Genomic DNA, 22,511 nt, shown 5'->3' on the forward strand with positions numbered 1-22,511 from the left:
CTCTTTAGGTCGTCATCCTCATCTAATCCAAAGTCTAAATACTAAAATGACAAAATATCAAATAAAAATCAAGATCTAATCTATTTACTAAGCTTATTACATTTCTTATTTATCATTTTAATCATGGCAAAAAGGTCTTCAAGATATTTTACTTCTTGTTTTTCCGCCTTGATCTCATCATCAAGATATTTGTATACAACATCTTTGTAAATCAAGTTATTTGCCGCAATCTTCTTTTTCTTCTCCTCTTGATTCTATATGGAAGTATCAAGCCTTGCTTTGATACCATTCACGTGAATACATAAGTACACCTCATCGATACTATTGGTGAGAGCAAGCTTCTTTACTTCAGACAGAATATCCGAAGAATTGTTAGCATTGGATGAAGAAGCCATTAGTTTGGAAGAACGTAAGATGTATAAGATGTGGTGGTAGACAATATGCATATGTGGGGGATTTTATAAGAATAAAGGGCAGATATTGAAAGATCTCTAGTAGTTAATATATATGGGTATTAGTTGGAATAGTGAATATACATAAATAATAACGTAATGTCGTCCACTAGTATCCACCCACATTAACACATGGTTTACCCATATATGAAATAATAACAATTCCTTTTGCAAACCATCTTTTCTAAATTTAATAGTAATTAAAAGCTACCTCTGTAAATGAAATTAATGTCTTATCTTGCGTCAAACAAAACCTTGAATGAAGATTTCATCGCCATCATTCGAGAAGACCTAAAAGTTTGGAATCAAGAATGACAGTAATCGAGGCTCTTCTCCAATAATTTTTTAATGAAGAGACAAAGATCAACGAAGTTCTAGATGCTCTATAGAAGGAGGAAGTCTAAGACAATATAATGCATGTAGAATATGAGATGGGTGCGATGAAGTCAAACACGAGAGATCAGAATCAACATTTAATAGATTCTATGATAATCTTGGCCAGAAACATCATGATGAAGGAGTTCCTAATCACGGTTCTTCAATGATGTCGATTTAGGGTTGGAATTAATGTTATTTACTTTTAATCTATTTTTGATATGATCTTATTATGTGTGTAACTACATATGCTAAATTTTTGGTTACTTAATCGATGATAAATAGGAAATGAGATAATAGGAAATGAGATTTGAACCATATATATATATGGTTCAAATTACCAAAAAGAAATTAAATTATATTGTTTGTTATTTAATTTCTATATGTATATTGTTTTTAAATTAACTAAAGTAAAAAAAATGTTTCATTTATTTTGATTAACTTTCCATGACAGATTTAAAGTATTTAATTCGTTATGAAAAGGTTTATATACCCTATTCAATTATATTGGTAAATATTTTGAACACTCCAAATTAAATAGCCACTACCACCCAATGAACAAGACCAATGATCCATATGTCATCCATGGGTCATACCATGACACTATAAGCAACTACTACATGACCAAAGACACATTTGTCATCCATGGGTCATACAATCACACTATCAGCAACTACCACATGACCGATAACCCATATGTCAATCGTGGGTCATACCATGGCACTATAAGCAACTACCATATGACCAATGACCCATATGTCATCCATGGGTCAAACCATCACACTATAAGCAACTACCAAATGACCAATGACCCATCTGTTATCCATGGGTCATACCATGACAATATAAGCAACTACCACATGACCAATTACCCATGTGTCATCCATAGGTCATACCACGATACAATAAGCACCTACCACATGACCAATGACCCATATGTCATTCATGGGTTATACAATAACATTGTAAGAAACTACCACATGACCAATGACCCATATGGCATCCATGGGTCAAACCATCACACTATAAGCGACTACTAAATAACTAATGACCCATATGTCATCCACAGTTCATACCATGACACTATAAGAAACTACCACATGAGCAATGACCCATATGCCATCCATGGGTCAAACAATGACACTAAGCAACTATCACATGACAATAACACATATGTCATCCATTGGTCATACCATGACACTATAAGCAACTACCACATGACCAATGACCAAGTTGTCATCCCTACGTCATACCTTGACACTATAAGCAACTACTACATGACTAATGACCCATATGTGATCTATGGGTCATAGGGTGACACTACAAGCAGCTACCAAATGACAAGTGACCAATATGTTATCTATGGGACATACCATGACACTAATAAACTACCACATGAACAATGACCCATATGTCATCTATGTGTCATACCATGACAATATAAGCAACTACCTCAACACCAATCCCATATGTCATCGATAGGTCATACCATTATGCTATAAGAAACTACCACATGACCAATGACCCAAAAATCATCCATTAATCATATCATGACACTATAGGCAGCTACCACATGATCAATGACCTATATATCTTCAATGGGTCTTAACATGACCCTTGACTTATACGTCATCAATGAGCATTATCATCTTTAATAAATTGTTGTTGACTACTTTCATCTATATTTAATAAGACACACAAATGCCCTTGCTGCCATATTTTTTTATAAATATTTTTATATTAATTATAGCTTTATAAAATGTAAATATTTCATAAAATTTATTATATTTTTTTAAATGTACATCTATTATATATATATATATATATATATATATATATATATATATATATATATTACATTGTTAATATATTTAAAACCGGTAATATTAATTATGCCTTGGAGCCAAAATTTGGACAAAAATTTTGAAGTCAACACTATCTAAACTAATTCACGATATAGATTCCTAATTTTAGGATCCTCAATCTATTGTATCATTAGTCAGCAATCAAAAACTCAATTTCTTCAGTTTCTACGCCAAAAAATTTCAAGAACACTCTCCAAATAAGAAGGCGCCAACCAAAGTTTCAAGTTTTTTAAACGAAAATTTTGAATTCAGCACACCATGCAGATCATGAACCTAGTTATTATTTCTTCTGAAATGAGCTTTCGTCAGAAGCTTTTTACACCATTTCCAAATATTCTATCCTTTCCAAAAACCCTAACCAGAGAATTTTATTATCTTTTACTAATCTATGTTATCACTAATCATGGAACCTTTGGACGAAAATGCATACACTACAACATACGAGGGTCTGGACTATAACTAAGAGTAAGGAATTTGAAGATGAGGCTGCAAACGACAACATAGTGGCAACAAATGTAGTTAAGAGAGGCATAACCAAGCTACATAAGTTTCGTAATCAGCATGATAAAGGAGTAAAGAACCCTCTCACAATCGATGACATGGGTAGGATATCAGGAGCAGTGTTTGCTAGTGTTTTAGGAGACCTAATCCGTAAGCATATAGGTTTAAAATTTCTATCTTGTATGTAAGTGGATTTACCAGCAAGAGATGACCTATGGAGTGAAATCATGGTATTGAATACATTATTTAACGTTGTCCTTAATTATTCATATATGCATTTACATTATTTCTAACTATTAACAACACTGTGTTACATTTTGTAGCGATATTTCGAGCTTGAGAACACATTTAAAAATTCAATAATGCATCATCTTGGTCAAATTCTAAATAATTAAAGAAGGAAACTTAGAGAAAGGTACATATTGCCCAAAAAAGGAACACCTACAACACCTAAGACAACGAATGAAGTCCCTACAAAGTATACAAAAATTATTGAGTACTCAGATTGGGCTGCTTTTGTGACACATAAAAACTTTGAGGCATAAAACGATTAAGTTATTTCTATAAATTTGATTATTTTCTGTCCGCATACATTTCATAATATTGTGTTGGCATGTAGATATGGTATTTTTGATTTTTCATTGTGGTTAGGTGAAGTCAAAAGCAACAAAAAAGCATGTGAGAAGTTTTTTTTTTATAAACATAGGATAGGAAGAGGTGGATACATATGTGTGAATGAGAATTGTTCATTTTTGTTAATAGCAACATACTCTCATTTATGTTTCTTTTAACTTTATTAATTAATTGTCTGTTTAATGATTATAAGATCGAAGTCAAAGATATTAAACCATATGGAGAACCCTCCTGTTTTATGATGTGGTCGAAGGGGAGGCTAAATAAGATGGAAAATTTGAAAATGAACATCTTAAAGATAAACTAGTAAGTTTGACTACAAATTTTGTTTTGATTTCAACCATGTTTAATTTTTATGTAATTACTTTAATATTTCCATACTTTATGCAAAAAACAACTGATGACCAGATCAAAGACGGGACCTTACAGGTTTACCTTGGCACTGATGCCATGACAATTGTCTTAGGAAAGGACAAGGGAGGTTATGCAAGAGGAGTGGGAAGTCGAGTGACATGCAACAAGTATTCTAATCTTCCTTGAACCAAATCATCAGATGAAAGAGTTGCATTACCTGGATATCAAATTGAAATTAAAAGATGACCACATCAAAGATGTGACCTTATAGGTTCACCATAGCATTAATGGAATGATAGTTGTATTAGGAAAGAACAAGGGAGGTTTTGAAGTAAGATGTATAAGATGTGGTGGTAGGGAATATACGTATGTGGGGGATTTTATAGAAATAAAGGGCAGATATTGAAAGATGTCTAGTAGTTAATATATAGGTATTAGTTGGAATAGTGAATATACATAAATAATAACATAATGTCGTCCACTAGTTATCTACCCACATTAACACACAGTTTACCCATATACATAGGTATTAGGGTGTTCCGTTGTTTGTCCGACGGTCGTTTGAATCTTTGTTATATATTATGTGTATGTATATGGATATTAAAGTTCTACTTTCAGTTCAACACCTTTGGGTAACAAAGGTGTACAAACATGTTCATTCATACAAACAACATTTCTAGTAAACTATAATATGTAGAGTTTAGGAAGTCACTAATACTATTTCTAGAACAATGAAACATACAATAGTCAGTTCATACATGAGTCAGTTCAAACATACTATAACGAGAGAAAATACTCACTATAATGAGAAACAATACATACTACACATTATACACTAGAGGACATACTACATACTAGACAAATAGAACATACAATACACTAGAACATACTATACAAACACTAGAACACTATAACATTAATGTGAGCCACTACTTCATGGCATGGCAATCTACTGTTGTGTTACGTTTTGCAACGAGAGTCTCCTGGAGGGAGAGCGTGAGTTGCTGTATAGATCTATATGGGATTGACTACCCTAAACCTTGCTGCTGGCTACAGTGGGACCTGTAGGTCTACGGGTGACTAATGTCATACCATTTCGATGCCTTTGAGCGTCGTTTTATACTAGTCTATCAAGTATGGTTACAATCATATCACATTTTACCGTAATTAACAAACTAGTTTAAGGTAGTTAGTACATTGGTAGTTAATTACATACAACACTACTGTACACTGTTATTTTCCCATTGCATTCACATTGTGATCTCACATAAACGGTAATGTACACTATGTTTTGGTAATGATAGTCATACTTGGGAAAGATACAAACTTTTACAAACAACACAGCACACATAACATTTGGGCCTTAGTAGAAGGCTACTTTTTAGTAGAAAATATAGGATTTTCTAGGAGATACAAACAATTACTACAAACACGTACAAACATTTACATCAAACATTTTCAAACACTTTCATACAACAATGACACTAAAATACTTATGAACTCACCAGCGTTAATGCTGATCTACAATTTCAAAATAACTTGTATTTTCAGGTCACCAGCAGACAGGTACCAATGACCAGGTTTTGTGAAGATGGAGCACGTTCAAGACTCATATCTTATTTTGATTCATATTTTTGGTGTCTTATAAACTATACATAACACACTTGTATTAAAATTATATTATTAATGCAGATGTTGTTATTTGTTTACTATTATGCATTGTTGTGATACTGTACATGACGTCCTCCGCCCCAAATGTTTCTGCCGTTCAGGTTTTGGGGTGTGACATTCAGGGAGCATCTTGGTTCTCCAAGATTGATCTACGGTCCGGATATAACCAGATGCGGGTCAGAGATGATGATGTGAAGAAGACCGCTTTTAGGACCTGCTATGGTCATTATGAGTTTGTGGTGATGTCGTTTGGGCTCACCAATGCCCCAACCGCATTCATGGACCTCATGAACCACGTGTGCAGACCGATGTTGGATCGGTTTGTAATAGTATTTATTGATGACATCTTGGTTTACTACAAGAATCAGGAGAAGCATGAGGAGCACTTGAGAAAGGTGCTAGAGATGCTGAGGAGGGAGAGACTTTTCGCGAAGTTCTCCAAGTGTGAGTTCTGGTTACGCGAGGTGTAGTTTCCTGGGCACCTCTGATGGGTTTTTGAACATTCCTATGTGCACATGCAACCCTAATGCTTGGATCTAGGTTTCTCTAATTAAACATACATTGAATCCAAGACTTCTAATGGCTAATATACAATAATAACAATATGAAATCAGAGATTAGAAGTTTACCTTGAACCACTTGCTTGATCTTGTTGTCCTTGAGGCTTTAGAGTCATAATTGTCACTCCTCTAATGGCTTACAAACACCAACTAGCAAGAAGATGATTTAGGAGAGAGGAGAGAGGATCAAATCGGCCAGGGTTTCTACTCAAAGTATATGTCACGAATTCCCTTAGCCCTAGGTGTCTATTTATACTTGTAAGGCTCCTAGGGTTTCACCCTTAAACCCTAATTGGATAGCTTAGGCCCTAAGCAATCCAATACCCTAATAGATAAGCCCTTTGGACGATTTCTATGGCTATCCTAAGCCCCAAAATCTTCCCCTTATCCATAAGGGATTTATAGCCTAAAGTGCAACTATCAAACAATTGACAGTTTATACCCCTTTATTTAATTAATCTCTTTAAGTCACCAAATTAATTCCTAATTAATTTATGACTTATATTAATCAAATAACAATATTATTATTCCTTATATTATTCATATAATATATTAATAATATTCCTTCTCTCATTATAAATCATCCTGTCAAGTTGCTATGGTGAAGGCAACCCAAAAGGCTCATCCTCAACCAGGTCAAATACTTGCCTAATATAGTTGTAGCCTTAGACACTATTCCAACAACCTCGTCAAACAGAAGGGTATTTTGGTGGATCTGGCCAAGATAGAGGTCGTGATGCAGTGGGAGATTCTGAAGTCTCCATCTGAGATTCGGAGCTTCCAAGGTTTGGCAGGGTATTATAGGAGATTCATCCCGGATTTCTCCAAGATAGCAGTTCCGCTGACTCGACTGACCAAGAAGCCGGTGGTGATTCGCTAGGGTCCTGAGCAACAGACAGCCTTCGAGACGCTCAGGCAGCGACTGTGCAAGGCGCCGATTCTTACCCTGGCAGAGGGAGTAGATGACTTTTTAGTCTACTGTGACACTTCGTTCACAGGTATGGGGGCAGTGTTGATGCTGCGGGGGCATGTGATAGCTTACGCTTCGAGACAGCTAAAGCCTCACAAGGCTAACTATCCGACACATGATTTGGAGCTAGGGGCTGTGGTGTTCGCCCTCAAGATTTGGCGGCATTACCTCTATAGGGTCCGGTGTACGATTTACACGGATCACAAGAGTTTAAGGTACCTCATGGATCAGCCTAATCTGAACATGAGGCAGTGTTGGTGGTTAGATGTGGTGAAGGATTACGACTGTGAGATCCTTTATCACCTGGTCAGGGCCGATGTAGTGGCAGATGCTCTAAGCCGCAAGGCGATGGCCGCCCCGATCCGCGACATCTGTTTGAGGATGACAGTAATTACTCCACTGTTGGAGCAGATTAAGGAGACGCGATTCGATTACAATAGCGGAGGATTGTTGACCCTGCATGGGAGGGTCTGGGTACCGTACTGGGGTGGAGTATGATAGGTGTTGATGGACGAGGCCCACAAGTCTCGGTTCTCCATCCATCCAGGGGCGACGAAGATGTACACAGATCTTCGACCCGATTACTGGTGGCCCTGGATGAAGTGGGACGTAGCTTGGTACGTGGAGAGATGCTTGACCTGCAGGAAGGTCAAGGGTGAGCACAAGAGGCCACACGGGAAGATGTAGTCATTAGACATTCCCGTGTGGAAATGGGAGGATATCACCATGGATTTCATCACTAAGCTTCCCAAGACTGCACGGGGGGTCGATTCGTTATGGGTCATCGTGGATCGGTTAACCAAGAGTACCCATTTCATACCGATCCAGGAGAGCATATCAGCCGAGAAGCTGGCTGAGATTTATGTATGAAAGATAGTGGCACGTCATGGAGTGCGTGTCTCGGTGGTGTCAGACCGAGATGTCTGTTTTACTTCCAGTTTTTGGAAGCAGTTCCACGACTAGATGGGTACTCGTCTCCATTTTAGCACCGCTTTCCACCCTCAGACGGATGGTCCGAGTGAGGGGACGATTCAGACTCTCGAGGACATGCTACACACATGCGTGTTAGATTTCGGTGGCAGTTGGGATACGTATCTTTCGTTAGCAGAATTTTTGTATAATAACAGTTACCATGCCAGCATAGACCGACCTCCCTTTGAGATGCTTTACGTGAGGAGGTGTAGAACCCCAATCTGTTGGGGTGAGGTCGGACAGAGGGTCATGGGGAGTACGGAGGTAGTACGCAAGACCAAAGAGTGGATTCAGCATGTTTGGAGCAGGCTCCAGACTGCTCAGAGTCGGCAAAAGAGTTACGCTGACAAAAGGCGATCAAACTTTGAGTTTTAGGTGGGCGATATGGTCCTCCTGAAGGTGTCACCCTGGAAGGGTGTTATCAGATTGCTGAAGCGGGGCAAGCTGGGCCCTAGGTTCATTGGTCCTTTCAGGGTCATAGCCCAGATGGGCAGGGTAGTGTATTGGTTAGAACTTCCGGCAGAGCTCAGTCAAATCCACAGTACCTACCACGTCTCTCAATTGCAGAAGTACTTAGTGGATAAGACAACAGTGATACTGTTAGAGGAAATTCAGGTGGATGACAGCCTAAACTACATCAAAAAACTAGCGGTGATCCTCGACAGGAAGACGAAAGAACTAAGGAAAAAGAAAGTAGAGCTGGTAAAGGTGTAGTGGCATCACTGCAAGGGCTTGAAGTGGACCTTGGAACTTGAGGAGGAGATGAGAGAACATCACCCAGAGTTTTTTCAGATGCAACAAACTTCGAGGACGAATTCTAATCCAAGTGGGGGTGATTTGTAACAACCGATAATTGAGGTATTAGTTTTACTTATTTATTTTATAATTTATCCTTGGGCCTAATGGGACAAAGGGTTTTAGGTTTGTACCTAAGTTGATGGACCAAGAATTGGGCTGCTCATAAGACATACGTTGAGCGTAGCCTTGGCGTACGCGGGGGGTAGAGACATGCATTGGATTCGGGGGCGTGCACACATATGTGCAACGTACTAGGTTTACGCGCAACGTATGTGAGCAGGAGCTAAACCCTAATTTTTAGTGTTTAAGGCATATAAATACCTCATTATAGCCAACACCCTTGGCCTCCTTACCAGCGTCCACCCTCAGAAAATCCTAATACGCCTTTCTTACTCCATTGATAAGTGTGTTGACCTCTTGAGCTTGTTTTGAGTAAAAGAAGGTTTGGAAGAAGTGAAGAGAAGTTGAAGGAGAAGAACCAAGGTGCAAGGAGCTGAAGGATCTGTAACTATTTCCTCTTTGGGATCACAAAGGAGGTATAAAGCTTTAAACTTTCCTCCTAGAAGTATAGATCTAAGATCATGGAGTTTTGGACCTTTTTAGATCCAAAGGATGGACCTTTATCATACCATTCCGTTTTTGAGCTTGGGATTGCCATCCTTGAGGCTTAAATCATTCCTTTAGCAGTAAAGTTCCAATCTTTGAGGCTCTTATGAAGCCATGCATGAGATCTAGCCACTCTTATGATGTTATTTTCTATTATTCTATGTTTGGGCTCACTTGGTGGGTTGCAAACCACCAAGTGATCGAATTTAGGGGTTAAGACATCAAAAAGGACTTGGATATGTAGTTATAGCATGTTAAGTGGAGTAATAAGTGCTTAATGGAGTTATAGCTTAACAGGGTGGTACGATAGGCGTACCAGCATATACGTGCAGCGTACATACCATGCAGCAGGTACACGCTGCGTACAGAGGATTACGCCCCACGTACTCAATAGTGTTGGGATTTTACCTTTTTAGGCCTTGGTTTGGCAAGCTATTGGACTTATTATGTATTGGGCCTTAATGGGCCATAAGGGGTCTGTTTATAGACTATCGATACCATTGGGATGCGATAAGCCCATTTGAAAAGATGGGCCCAATTTAGAAAATTGGGCTATTAGAGGGTTTTTAGTTAGACCATTAGTGGACTTGGAAATGTTAAAGGGATTTGGGCCTTGGATATGACCCATACCATAGCAGGGGTAGAATAGTCATTTACCCATAGAGAATCTCCAGTTTTTTTTAACAAAGTGTTTAATTGGTCATGATAGTCGTGTAGTAGCTGGAGCAGCAGACAATACTACCTCACACGAGTTTCAGCAGATTTGAGAGGTGAGTTTTCCATCAGTAGGAACGGGTCTAAGGCACCAATGCTGCCCCGTTTATGTAGTTATAGTATGTCGGTGTAAGCCCGATGCCGGGGATAGCCCGATGCAATTTATATGTTCCGAACTTCGGTCCGATGCCGGGTTGGTCCCAAAAAGTAGTTATGTATGCTTGATTTCTTTGTGATTCATGCATGTTTCTGTTATGTGTTATATGTTACAAACTTCGATCCGATGCCGGGCAAGCCTGATGCAGTATATGTGATTATGTTATATGTTCATGTTTATGTTATGTACAGTTTATTCCGAACATCGGTCCGATGTCGGGCGGGGTTCGATGCAGTGGGTGGGGCCCAAGTTATCCCGGACTTTGGTCCGATGCCGGGCGGGGCTCGATGCAATGGGCGGGGCCTAATTTATGCTGGATTTCGGTTCGATGCCGGGTGGGGCCCGATGCAATGGGCAAGTCCTAGTATGTGTTATATGTGTTATTGTATGGTATGTGGTAGTTTGGGGAGCTCACTAAGCTTCGTGCTTACAGTTTTCAGTTTTTGTTTCAGGTACTTCTTCTAGCAAAGGGAAGGGCTCGGGATGATCGTATGACACACACCACAACTTTCAGCCTGGGATTGATTGAGACTCTGATATTTTCTCATTTGATTTTGATATAGTATTTGATATGAGATTTTGAGATACTCGGCACTTGGTTTTCTTTTGATTATGGATGATTATAATTTTTGATAATGTTTTTCAAACGAAATTTTTGGATTGTATTTTTGGGATGTTACATATCACTAGCATACTGTTCTAACATACCATAATATATCAAATAATAACATGGTTTTTGGGGTCTACTTACTGGCTCCGACTGATCGTACACTTTACATCCTCCTTTAGTATTTTGAAAACCTTTTTAAAATTATATTGAAGATCTTTTCCTTGGTTTAAGATTGGATTCACACGAGTGTTCCTCCAATTCAATCAAACCATGGCTTTGATACCAACTTGTAACATCCATAAATTTCATAAAAATTTTAAACTTTTTCAAACATCAAAAAATCACCATTTATTACAAATTATTTTCAAAATAGATTATCATCAGAGTAATCCCAGAAATCATAACACAAAACGTGAGGAGGTGCACGATCAAGCCTTCGCCTTCCTGCGATCCTCCGAAGTACCTAAAACAAAATCTAAAATTGTAAGCCCTAAGCTTAGTGAGTTTCCCTCAAAATACCAACACCATACAAACCAAAACAATATCATAAACAAACAGTATGCATATAGAGCCTTCAGCCTCATTGGACCACTCACAGAACCTTTAGCATGACTGGACCGCCTCACCGGGCCTTCAGCCTATCTGGACCGTTCTCCGAGCCTTCGATCTGACTGGTATGCCCGTTGGGCCTTCAGACTATCCGAGTCGCCTTAGGTCTATTAGCCTTCAACACACAGCAGGACCGCCTCAACCCACCCTCCATCACATAAATATCAAATGTTAGGTAGCATATACAATAATCGTACAGGCCCATCCGATCATCAATCATAACATTATCCTATATAATAGGACACATATTTAATAGAACACCACACATAGCATCATATGATAAACTTGGATACAATCCAAAAGGGCTGACATTGGTGCCTTCAACCTATAAGTATAGTGAGGAAAACTCACCTCTCAAGAAGTGCTGAACCCGTAAAATCCAACTCCAAAAACTCAACTCTAGACTCAACAGCCTACAACCAACATATTATTGGAATAGTGTCTAACACTAAAACTATATTAGGCAAGTATTTGACCCGGTTGTGCATGGTCCTTTTGGGTTGGCTTCACCATAGCAACTTGATAGGATGATTTATTAAGAGAGAGTAAATATTATTGATATTTTATGAGAATAATATAAAGAATAATAATATTGTTATTTGATTAATATAAGTCATAAATTAATTAGAATTAATTTGGTCACTTAAAGAGATTAATTAAATAAGAGGGTATAAAGTGTCAATTGTTTGATAGTTAAACTTTAGACTGTAAATCCTTATTGATAAAGGATTGGATGATTTCTAGGGCTAGGATAAGCCAAAATCGTCCAAAGGGTTATCAAGGAAAGGATATGGATTAACTTAAAGTCTAAGTTATCCAACTAGGGTTTAAGCTGTAACCCTTAAGGAGTCTACAAGTATAAATAGACCCTATGGCTGAGGGAATTTGACACATCACCTAAAGTAGAGAAGCTCTGGCCGAATTCCTCCCCTCTCCTCTCTCCCAAATCATCCTCCTTGCTATTTGGTGTTTGTAAGCCATTAGAGGAGTGACATTTGTGACTCAAGAAGCTCCAAGACAACAAGATCAACAAGGAATTCAAAGGTATGATTCTAGATTTGTTTCAATGTTGTTATTTAACTTAAATAGTCATTAGAAGTATTGGATTCAAAGTATGTTTAATTAGAAAGCCTAGATCCAAGCATTAGGGTTTTGCATGCGCACATAGGAAAGTTCTTATGGCTAAAACCCATCAGTGGTATCAGAGCCTAGCTTGGTTTCTGTTAAATTGTTGCTTAATTGTCTGAAACTAAACTGCAAAATTCGATTTTTGTGTTTCTGATTCATGGACTCGGCGAGTTCCAAAGTGGACTCGGCGAGTTGGCCTGACTCGGCGAGTCCCTTTGTGCACTCGGCGAGTCCAAGCGTCAGGAATGGCCAGATTCGGGATTTCTTCATGATTATCTTATGGAAACTTACCTTAATCATATTAGATCAACCCTAATCCGATTTTTTGATATATATGACTATAATCTTGATCTAATTAAAGATATTTATCAACTAATAAAATATTTAATTTCCTTATATGATAATTAATTAATTATTTTGATTATTTTGGTAATTATCTTAAAAGAAATCTTGAATAAATCAAATATAGATAATTAGGAAATTAATTGTTAATTGAAATTATTTGTTATTTGATTCTCCATGTTTTAAATGTTTAAAACTTGTCCTGAAGTTTTGAAATTTATATTTTGTGATTAAAAGTTTTAATTTAGACAACTTAAATTTCAAACCCTAGATTTTAAAAGGTTTAAAATACAACCCTATACTAATATAATATTACAAGAATAATATATATATATATATATATATATATATATATATATATATATATATATATATATATATATATATATATATATGTATAACTAAAATGCTAGTCTTACCGTTAGTAGGCCTCATTCACGAAGCCGATCTATAAGGTGGGTATAAGGTTGCGGCCTATAAAATGGCGGTTAATGGGTGTACACTCACACCCACCGCTTGCTTGATTGGTGGAGGGTCGTTAGCCGAACGGGTAGGATAGGGCAACCTCATCCTCTCATTAAAAGTATAATAAGTAATACAATGTAACTACACATTTTTTAAAATTTCCCAATCTTAGTTACTTTAGGAAAAGTGAATTGATGTAATCCCATGAAATTACACTTTGCACCCTTGCTAAGAAGTTAGTGGAGCGTGTGTGGTTTTCCGGCACATTAATTGGTTCTAAGCGAATGTGGCAAAGGGTGATTCATTGTTTATCATAGTTCGATGGAGCGTGTGTGGTTAACCGACACATCGAATAGGTGATTGTTACAATGAAGGCACCATGTGAATTTGCATGGTAATTCACACTCGCTTTGTGATCCTCGGTATCCCAGTCACAAACAAGAGGGGCATATCGAGATTTAAACATGCCATTGAAAAGTTTCAATGAATCTCATCTAAACCTAGGAATTCTCAATTCATTTAGGCTTAAAGTTAGGTTTTATGGTGGAGAATTAGTGAATCGTCATTCACTTACCTTCAAAATGTTTGCATGTTAGATTACGGTATCCCTTTTCTAATGTGTAAATATTGTTGTTGGATCCTAGCCCTAATTTTTCTTATTGGGTGATTATTAGGGATTCATATTCTAATCTATCTTTGTCCTTTCTATTTGTAGATGTCGAACACTAACAACGCTGCTGCTAGTTCATTCACTTTGATGAGCCTTTGTCAAAAGGTCACCTTCGATGGAACGAACTTTAGCGAATGGATAAGATACATTCGCACCATTGCTCGCTATGAGGATAAGGAGTATGTCCTCGATGAAAAGCTCGAGAAAATCAACCCTGAAATCGCTACTCTGGCTGAAATTACCGCTTTTGAAACTCATGAGCGAGATGCAACGAAGGTACATTGCATCATGATAGCCACCATGAACTCCGAATTCCAAAAGTCCTACGAGGACATGTACCCGTATGAAATGCATCAAGACTTATTGGAGAGATACCACCAAAACGCGAGACAAGAGCGTTATGAGATTTTCACTAACATGATTTCCGCTAAGATGGGTCATGGAGAATCTCTTACCGTGCACCTGCAAAAGATGCAAAAGTATGTCGACCGCCTTCGCAAGTTAAATGTTGACTTTGGGGAAGACTTGGCGATCGACATGGTGCTTCACTCTTTGCCTCCGAGCTACAATCAATTTAAGATGACCTACCACATGAACAAAGAGGAGGTCACCCTAAGCAAACTCCAAGGTCTGTTGACGGTTGCTGAGAGCAACTTCAAGGACAAGTCTGTTGCACCAACTCCTAATCCACTCGCTGCTCCTGTCTTGGCTATTGGTCAAGGAAAGGGAAAGAAGAGGCAGGCTTCATCTAAGAACTATCGCAAGGTTAAAGCCCGAGATGGTGCCTCTTCTAGTGGGACCAAAGTTGATCCCGCTAAACCCTGCCCTAACCCGAAGGAGGCAGAGTGCCACCATTGCCACAAGATAGGACATTGGAAGAGAAGCTGCCCAGAGTACCTGCAAGCCATCAAGGAAGGAAAGATCAAGCCATCTTTCGCAGGTATATACACAATTAAATCTAACGATTCTAATCATGCTATTTCTTGGGTTCTTGATACCGGTTGTGGTTATCACATTTGTTCTAATGTGCAGGGACTAAGAAGAAGTAGGGATGTGGAGCAAGGAAGGATCAATCTAATCATGGGGAATAGAAGATCACCAGAACACTTACTTAGAGAAGGTACTAAAACGTTTTAGTATGGAGAACTCAAAGAAGGGAGAATTACCGATACAAAGTAATGCCAAGTTGAGTAAGACTCAAAGTCCGAGTACCGAAGCTGAGATAGCAGAAATGAGCCGAGTACCATACGTTTCCGCAGTTGGCTCAATCATGTACGCTATGACTTGTACTCGCCCTGATGTAGCCTTTGCTTTGAGCATGGTTAGTAGATATCAAGGGAATCCTGGCAGAGCACATTGGATTGCCGTGAAGAATATCCTTAAGTACCTTCGTAGGACGAAGGAATGGTTCTTAGTCTTCGGAGGGAGTGATGACTTGAAGGTGCGAGGGTATAGTGACGCCAGTTTTCAGACCGACAGGGACAATTACCGTTCGCAGTCGGGCTGGGTCTTTACTCTGAATGGAGGAGCAGTGACTTGGAAGAGTTCCAAGCAGGAAACCGTAGCTGATTCAACGTGCGAATCAGAGTACATTGCAGCAAGCGAAGCGTCGAAGGAGGCAATATGGCTAAAGAACTTCATCGGTGATCTTGGAGTTGTACCCGCCATAAAGGAGCCCATGGAGATTTTCTGTGATAACGAAGGAGCGGTTGCCTTGACCAAGGAACCAAGAGATCATGGTAGATCTCGACATATCGACAGAAAATACCACTTTATTAGACATCGTGTAGAAGAAGGACAACTCGTAGTGAAGAGGATATCATCAGAAGATAACCCAGCAGATCCGCTTACGAAGGGACTGAGTAGGGTTAAGCACTTGCAGCATGCTAGGAGTATTGGGCTGAAGGATGATATTATCATAGATTAGATAGTATTAGAAACGTGTAATAGATAAATGTAATTAACATTTGATGATTAAATAAAGGAGTTTTATTTATGAGTAATGTTACTATCTTATGTTAATTGTTTAACTATTGTTTCACTTTGCATGTTTTGACTTCCAGAATAATTGAGTTTATTAGGAATAATCGAATTGTTCAAAATTGTCCACAATCGTTCATATGTTGGAAGTAGATATGAATGAAGATTGTCATGAATTGGTGTGTAGATTGTCTAAATGGTGTTAGACATAGCAAAGGGTTGCTGCAACGTTCATGAGTGCTTATGAACTGGTTTTGAGCATTGGAACAAACCCACGCTTGCTGGAATCACCTTATGGAATATGATATAAAAGGGTGATCGCAAGACGATAATATCATATAGTCTTAAAACCTAGATATATGGTTTGTTATTTGTTAATTGATTGTACATTGATAATGCGAAAACGCATCAGTAACTTGGTGTTATAAAACGCATTGTTGTGTATAGTTGGTTAATGAATAAGTAAATGCATATAAGTCGAAGTTTATCTGTAACTTTTATCTAAGAAGGTAAAAGCGATATCTCGGCCGCTCGATGATTTGATTTGACTTATGTGCCGGGCCCGGTCAGAACTGAATTGATGTGTTCGATTAAGTTCTATGTCGAATAAATCAGAGATCGAGAAACCTAAATGCTTGACTAACCATTCCATAGGATTGTCAGCATGATATCTAATAGAGGACTGTACGATCCCTTATCTAAAGGACAAGATTGATTAGATCAGAGTTTGACAGCGTCTTTGAGAGCTATGATTGCAAATCGAATTGTGCTTGTACATATAGTTACTAGACTTATCCAAGTGGGAGACTGTTGGAATAGTGTCTAAGACTAAAACTATATTAGGCAAGTATTTGACCCGGTTGTGCATGGTCCTTTTGGGTTTCCTTCACCATAGCAACTTGATAGGATGATTTATTAAGAGAGAGTAAATATTATTGATATATTATGAGAATAATATAAAGAATAATAATATTGTTATTTGATTAATATAAGTCATAAATTAATTAGAATTAATTTGGTGACTTAAAGAGATTAATTAAATAAGAGGGTATAAACTGTCAATTGTTTGATAGTTAAACTTTAGACTGTAAATCCTTATTGATAAAGGATTGGACGCTTTCTAGGGCTAGGATAAGCCAAAATCGTCCAAAGGGTTATCAAGGAAAGGATATGGATTAACTTAAAGTCTAAGTTATCCAACTAGGGTTTAAGCTGTAACCCTTAAGGAGTCTACAAGTATAAATAGACCCTATGGCTGAGGGAATTCGACACATCACCTAAAGTAGAGAAGCTTTGGCCGAATTCCTCCCCTCTCCTCTCTCCCAAATCATCCTCCTTGCTATTTGGTGTTTGTAAGCCATTAGAGGAGTGACATTTATGACTCTAGAAGCTCCAAGACAACAAGATCAACAAGGAATTCAAAGGTATGATTCTAGATCTGTTTCAATGTTGTTATTTAACCTAAATAGTCATTAGAAGTCTTGGATTCAAAGTATGTTTAATTAGAAAGCCTAGATCCAAACATTAGGGTTTTGCATGCGCACATAGGAAAGTTCTTATGGCTAAAACCCATCACATATGACCGTTCTATCAAAACCTCCAAATACCCAAAATGTCCTCAAAGTCAAACTTTGTTAACCATGGTCAAAGTCAAAGTCAACAGTCAAGGTCAACAGCCCATGTTGACCCAACTTGTCGAGTGCACATGCCAACTCGTCGAGTTCCTCCGGTACTTCAGAAAACGAGAAACCGCAAACCAACTCGCCGAGTTGCTAGAACAACATGTCGAGTTTCTACAATATTCAGAGAAACAGGAAATATCCGAGCCAACTTGCTGAGTCCACTGGGTGACTCGTCAAATCCTTCAGATTCCCATAAAAGTGGGAAAACCCCAAACCAACTCGTCGAGTTGTCAGAACAACTCGTCGAGTTCTCCTAGTCTTAAAGCATTCAGCCAATTCCCAAGCGGATCTAGTGCCACAAACCATAGATTTGGTCCCTTAGAACTGAAATACCATGTAAAGTTGCTAACTTTACGTCCATGCATGGCATCAAGAGGCTAAAACACTAAAATCAAGCTTTTTATGGGAGTTAGAGCAAGAAGGAGGGCCAAGACTTGATAAAGTTGGTGACTTTAAGTCCACAGAGGCCATGAGATTTCCAGATTTGAAGTCATAGCTCCCACAATTAATAACATCATCACTCCATAATTTTAGCTTTGGTTTAATGTTGCCATTATTCCCATTATTTGCCTATATGTAACATCCCACTTTCATCATAATTTTAAGGTCCATTGCTCGTATTTGTATCATCCCACTCTCATCATATTCTTCCGCCATCTTTGTATTTTCCTAAAAAAATATTCATTTGGGTAAATTACACCAATCGTCCCTCGTACATATGTCAGAAAGCGTGTTTAGTCCCTATTTTCAAAAATTAACTCGGACCATCCCTCGTTTGCTTAAAACTTGCACGCTTTGTCTCTTTGGACATAAAAATACCATTTTGCCATTTTTTATATGTTTATTAATTATAAATTATTAATCTATTAAAAATATTTGATTAAATATAAGAGTAAATTACTGAAATGGTCCCTATGGTTTGGTCAAAATTACACGTTTGGTAGCTAACTATTTTTTTTTGCACTCAGATCGTCCCTATGGTTTGATTTTGTTGTGTTTTTCGTCCCTTACATACATAAAGTTAGGGACCAAATGTGCAATTTTGACCAAACCATAGGGACAAAAAACGCAACAAAATCAAACCACAGGGACGATCCGAGTGCCAAAAAAGTTAGGGACCAAACGTGCAATTTTGACCAAACCATAGGGACAATTTCAGTAATTTACTCTAAATACAAACACCATCACTGTAACGCCCCAAATTCTCAGGTATTGTCTAAATGCGACGTGGATCTACTCGTCGAGTAGTAGCAGGAAGGATCGCATGATTAAGTGACCTACTCGACGAGTCCATATTGGGACTTTGTGAGTAGGAGCTGGCAGCTAAAACCCTAAACCCCGGGGTTGTGCACCTTATTTAAGGGAACACAAGCCTCTTTCAGCCTCTTTGTAGTCTCTTATCAAACCTTAATATGTGTGTGTGTGTATGTGCATTGTGTGTTTGAAGCCTTGGAAGGGATTTTGGTGAAAAGAGCTTGGGAAGCAAGTGGTGGAAGCAAGGAGCTTGGGGGAAATCCGGATCTACTCCATTTATCATCTCTTGGGAAGGTATCCAGCTATTATTCCCTTTCTATTTAGTTCTAGACCTCCTTGGTTGGAGATTAGGGTTCTTGGTTGGTTTATAAAGTCATTTCTAGGGTATGAGCCAAGATCTGAAGTTGTAACTTCAGATCTAAACTCTCTGAGGATTAAGGGACCATAAAGTTATTAGTTTTGGCAAGTTTGAGCCCCTCGCTATGTGTAAAACCCCATCTCAAGCATACTTTTGGCATTTTGAGTCATTGGAGCCTTGCATGCACGTAAAGTTTGTAACTTTACGTGATAAGCAGGCTTAAGGAGGTTGGATCTGCGATTTGGGGCCTTACCATGGCTTAAAAGTCGTCTGCATGATAAAATGACTAAATGAACTCAGCGAGTCGCACAGTTGACTCGGCGAGTCACTTGAAGATGGTCGTGAACTCGACGAGTTGGAAGAACAACTCGGCGAGTCCGATGAAGATTGCCCTGAGACTCGACGAGTTGAAGAACAACTCGGCGAGTCGGATGAGTTTTAACTAGGACACATTTGCGTCTATGCCCGTCGAGTTCAAGAAGGTAACTCGACGAGTGACCTTAAGGATTAATCGACGATTCAAAGGAACTCGACGAGTCACTCCGATGACTCGGCGAGTTGGGATGTGCTTCAGAGAACTCGGCGAGTATCCAAGTGTACTCGGCGAGTTAAGGTCAACATGGACTGTTGACCCTGATTAAGGACTTTGACTATGACCAGGGGTTGACTAGTGGTTTATGGAGCACCTTATAAGGTGAAGGACTTATGAGCATGTCATATTATGATAATAGTTGGTGGAGTCTTTGACAAGTGATCGGAGAGCTTTGATTATTTACCGAGCTGACATCTTCGAGGTGAGTTATCATCACTATACTAAAGGGGTCCAAGTCACTAAGGCCAGCCCGTTGGATATGTTATCCTAGTAGTGTTAAATGTTGAGTATGAGTTAATGTTGCATGCTAGTGGTTATGCCAGTTAGGTAGACCTGTAGGACTACCTGTAATGTTATATGATTATTGCAAGCCCAGTAGTTATGATTATATGTTATGTGGGTTGGGTTGAGGTTGTACTGCTCCATCCGGTAGCCAACAAACCCTAGAGTATTCCAGATATGAGCTGAGGGCCCGGTAGGCATTCCAGACTTATACTGAGGACTCGGGAGCATTCCAGATATGAGCTGAGGGCCCGGAAGGCATTACAGAATCGTACTGAGGGCTTGGTAGCAAACCAGATGTGAGCTGAGGGCTCGGCAGGCATTCCACACTCACACTGTGGGCCGAGGGGTATTCCAGTCTGTAGAGATGAGGACCCGTTATGTGCTTTTCTATTTTATTGATATGATATGCTAATGTTGATATTGCTATGTGAACTGTATGTGTATCGGTATTTTGGGGGTAACTCACTAAGCTTTCGGGCTTACAGTTTCAGTTTATTGTTTCAGGTACATCAGAGGATCGCGGTAAGGCGAAGGCGTGATCGTATAGCTCCTCCTATTATATTTATGTTTCTGGGAAAAACTCTGATAACTAATGTTTTGAAAACGAAGTTGTAATGTTTTTGATGAACTTGATATGTATAAAAAGTTTAAATTGGTTTGAATTTTTTTTGGGTGTTACAATCACCACTATTGATTAGATGTCAAATTTCTTCCCAGTTTTTTTCTTAACTTCAGCTACCACCACCTATCACCACTTATGACCACCGTCAACCACCACCTATCACCACCAGAAACCGCCACTTTTCACTCCTATTTCTCCCCCATCACCTATTTTGGGAGGTATGCCTTATGTCCGACCACCATTGAACACATCCCACATTTTTCCTTCCCAAAATCCTATGACCCCCTAAATTTAATAAACAAGATGCTGAAATCAAATGTAACTAAACCCTAAACCTGAAAATAAACTATAAACCTGAAAATAAACTATAAACCTGTAAATAGAAACCCACGTGTTGCAGTATAAGAAAGAGGATTCAAAATCAAACGCATTAGTGGTCATCCCAAATCTCGCTGCTATCGAAGAACCTCATATCAATGATGTTGACCACCAACAAACGTAAAGAATCAGACCTCCGACAACAACCCCTTCATCTTTCAGACTTTATTCCTTATGTTACTGATCCTCCCCAGATGGTGGAGCTCGATCATAAACCCTAGGTGGCGGCTCAAAACCCTACGCGGCGGCAACGTCTCCATCTCTATGTAGAACCCATCGGAAACCAGCTCTCCCCCTCTACGATGCCATTGATCTGGACTTTACTCTTTTTTTTCAACAACATCTCCATCAATGGTTTGGATTCAAAGAAAGGTGATAGGTGCGACGAAGATGGAGAGGGGACTACCAAGAGTCTTGGTCCATACGGAGAGGGGATCACCAGAGTCACTATGATGAGTCTATTTCATCTAAGCAAGACATCGAAAAAACAACAATTACAACAAAATCGAAAATCCCCTAACCTTCTTCTGTTAAAGAAGCAGATCGAAGATTAGAATCCGAGAAGAGGCATCGATATGACATTTATATCCTCTTTTCGGGCTGAGGGAATTGGCTGGAGATTGTGATAGATGGAGAGAAAGGTTCGTCGAAGGTGGAGACGATGGTGGTGGCCGGCGATTTGGGTCTTTATTTTTCCTCTCATCGAATCTATGTGTTTATTTCCGATTAAAAGTGTGGGGAAAGTGAAGGGGCTTAATTTTTCTTTTAAAAAAAATTATAATAATAATAATAAGGGTAAAAACATTAAATTAATTATAAAATAAAAACATAAGGGCATTATCATCATTTCAATTCTGAAACATACTAAGTTCGTAAAAATATCGTCTTTGAGGGATGAAGCGTGCAAG

General features: G+C 38.7%; 1 protein-coding gene across 2 annotated transcripts in view; it reads left to right on the forward strand.

Moving 5' to 3' along the window:
• The window catches only part of LOC145086955 (wall-associated receptor kinase-like 1), a 261,585-nt gene that overhangs the window by 57,528 nt on the left and 181,546 nt on the right, over positions 1 to 22,511 (forward strand). The window lies entirely within an intron of this gene.

The sequence above is a fragment of the Lactuca serriola genome, chromosome 2, assembly GCF_051521515.1.
Source record: "Lactuca serriola cultivar US96UC23 chromosome 2, Lser_US96UC23_V15, whole genome shotgun sequence".
Classification (NCBI taxonomy): domain Eukaryota; kingdom Viridiplantae; phylum Streptophyta; class Magnoliopsida; order Asterales; family Asteraceae; genus Lactuca; species Lactuca serriola.